This window comes from Elephantulus edwardii, unplaced genomic scaffold (assembly GCF_000299155.1).
Source record: "Elephantulus edwardii isolate Elephantulus edwardi_28Jun2011 unplaced genomic scaffold, EleEdw1.0 scaffold00025, whole genome shotgun sequence".
Classification (NCBI taxonomy): domain Eukaryota; kingdom Metazoa; phylum Chordata; class Mammalia; order Macroscelidea; family Macroscelididae; genus Elephantulus; species Elephantulus edwardii.
The window spans coordinates 13,632,062-13,634,718 of NW_006399775.1; the positions used below are offsets into that span (position 1 = coordinate 13,632,062).

Below are 2,657 nucleotides of genomic sequence, written 5' to 3' on the forward strand. Positions count from 1 at the left end.
CTCACTACTGAGGTAGGGATTTGCCAATCTAGTAATCTCTCCAGTGCTGATGAGATGAGGTGAGCAGTGATTTGTATGTTAAATACTTTTAAGTCCAAATGTCAAAAACCTGCCTTATTCATGAACATCCTCTCACTGGAGAATTCTCTAGAACTTCCTAAGCATTTTGGTCTCAGGATCAAAAACACAACAGGAAAAGAAACACAACACCACCTTGAAGTTGAAACAGCAATAAGTCAACCTGCTGCTGGAGTTCATGGATGATCACGGGTATATTCTCCCTATTGTGAGTAGAACCTAGGGGCAGAATTGTGCACTTAGGTAAATACGTGACCAAGAATTATCAGAGTAATGTTGATCACTGAAGAACAGAAAACATTGAGTTTTTCATCAGGCAATTCCAAAGCACTCTGCTCTTTTTTCTCTGTATTTTCTGTGGTTCCAGTTACAGCAGAACTTGTGACAATTCTAAAACGCTCCTTTCTCTTTTTCAGCTTCTTATCCTCTTCAGACTTTCTGGAGATTGAAGAGACATTCAAACTAAATGTTTGGGCTCTTTCCTTCAGCTTAACCAGGTTTTAACTACAACCTTGGTGTCAGGTGACAAATGTTTTGTTGACTGGAGAAATGCCAAACCTAGCTCCCCAGGCAACTTTCTTACTCTCCAGCGTTTAGCCCTCTTATGCATTCTCAGTCTGTGGTAGTTCAGATAGAATTTTTACCACTTTCTTCTCTGCTGCTACATCAACAGTTTTTTTCGGGAGGTTCTTCCTCTTTGACAAGCAGTTCTATGGCTTTCGTTCTTCTTCCTGTTTCATCTCCCAGTATATCTTCATTCACCTCCTCTTCAGCATGCTCTACAAGACATGCCCGGTGCATACTGATGAGATCTTATTTTATTCCCCTGGTCTCCAAACCATGAGCAAGACATTCTTGCTTTAGCTCAGCAAGCTTAACAGCTTCTGAAGCTTGACTCTCTCTGCTGTCATCTTGTTAGGTCCCACCCTCCTCTCACACATAACCTTAAAGGCCCCAGCCAGGGTTACTCTCGAAAATAGTTCCTTCAATTTTTAAAAACAATTATTCTAAGTATAAAATGTGGGACAATGAGATTGCTGATACATGAGAAGTATGTATATTGTTGTAATAGAAATCCTCTAACAAGTTGCTTAAACAACTCAACTAAAAACCAAAATGAAACAAGTAATATTTGGCTCACATAACTGAAAAGGTTCGTGTAGAACTTGTCTCAAGTGTGACTAGATTATTATCAACTCTACTGGCTGTCTTGCCAATCTCTCTGCTTTGACTTAATTGTCTTCTACTCAAATAAGCTATCCGAATTTGTCACCTTCTGAAGTTGTCACCTTCTTTCAGTAATTTTAAAATTGCTTGTAATTCAAGATGAAAGAGCTACCTGTCAAGGTTCTCCTACTTTTCAAAAGTTTCTAAGAATGAAAGCAGAGAAGGAACCAGCAAAAACCACCTACACATTCTTGTTTTTGTCTTCAGGTCTTCTACCCTTTGTGGCTAAAATGAATTGTGTGCAATGCTGCAAAATCAATTCAATGTAGGTGACTGTGTAGAAGTTATATTTTCTATTTAGGTCCAAATTGAGTTAATACCTTCTAAATGGAACAACCGAGAGGATTTTCTTGAAAATACAGGAAAAGTTGAGAGAGAATGAGTATAATAAATAATAGAAGATGTAGCAATAGCTACAAGCTACAAAAAAGCACCTAGATAAAAACTATTGTTTCAAGAGCATTTAAAAAGAAAGAGCTAAAAACAAATGTTTCTTGTGGAAGACAAAGGTCCATCTATAAAGAAAATTAGGGTTAACAGTAAGACCTAGATAATAAAAACCAGTGAAAATTTCCTATATTCTATAAGAAAAAAAAAACAAACAAACCCCTAAAAAACCAAACCTCAGGCATGTTTAAGGAAAGAAGACATAAAGTGATGAGAGACTGATATAATTGTTTCAGAGACATACTTAATACTAAATATGGAAAACCTGACAAGATATTAAAAATTATACTATCAAATTTTAATAGATAATGAAGCAAGGTTGTAGATATATATGGAGGTTCTTTTAAAAAGCATTTTAACATTCCTAACACAATGATTTTTTAAAAATATCATCTATGAATTAAACAAGCCATCTATCTATGTAAACATTATTAATTTTAAAAAGGACTAGAAGTCTGACTTTCTCAGCAAAGAAGCAACATTTAGAAACAGCCACCTGGGGTATACAGTCTGCAAAATTTTGTTCAAACTAACTAGAAGAAAAAACCTCTTCTTGGTCTTAATACATCTTTATAACAATGGTAGAAGACATTATAATTCTGAGCTCTTGGTCCCAGGTTTGGGAAATCAGTTTTATACATTCATTAGTCTAAACCATCATGTTTCGTACATTGGCTGGATTTGAATTGCCAGAGAGGTATAGCTTTGGGTTAGCAGTCAAGTCCCTATGGAATATGCTACCAGAGCTCCCTCAGACTCCTTGCTGTAGCCCTAACCTGCATTTTGAAGATTTTTTGTGATGCTAATTATCTCCTTTCAGTAGCATATAAAAGGGAGCTCTAGAGTCTTAGTAATAAGAAGCTGCACTGCAATCCCAAAGGCAGGTGGTTCAAATCTACCAGGTG

General features: G+C 36.4%; 1 pseudogene; it reads right to left on the reverse strand.

Moving 5' to 3' along the window:
* Positions 1 to 317: 317 nt before the first annotated feature.
* Positions 318 to 1,494, reverse strand: LOC102854757 (annotated as a pseudogene).
* Between the last annotated feature and the right edge of the window lie 1,163 nt (positions 1,495 to 2,657).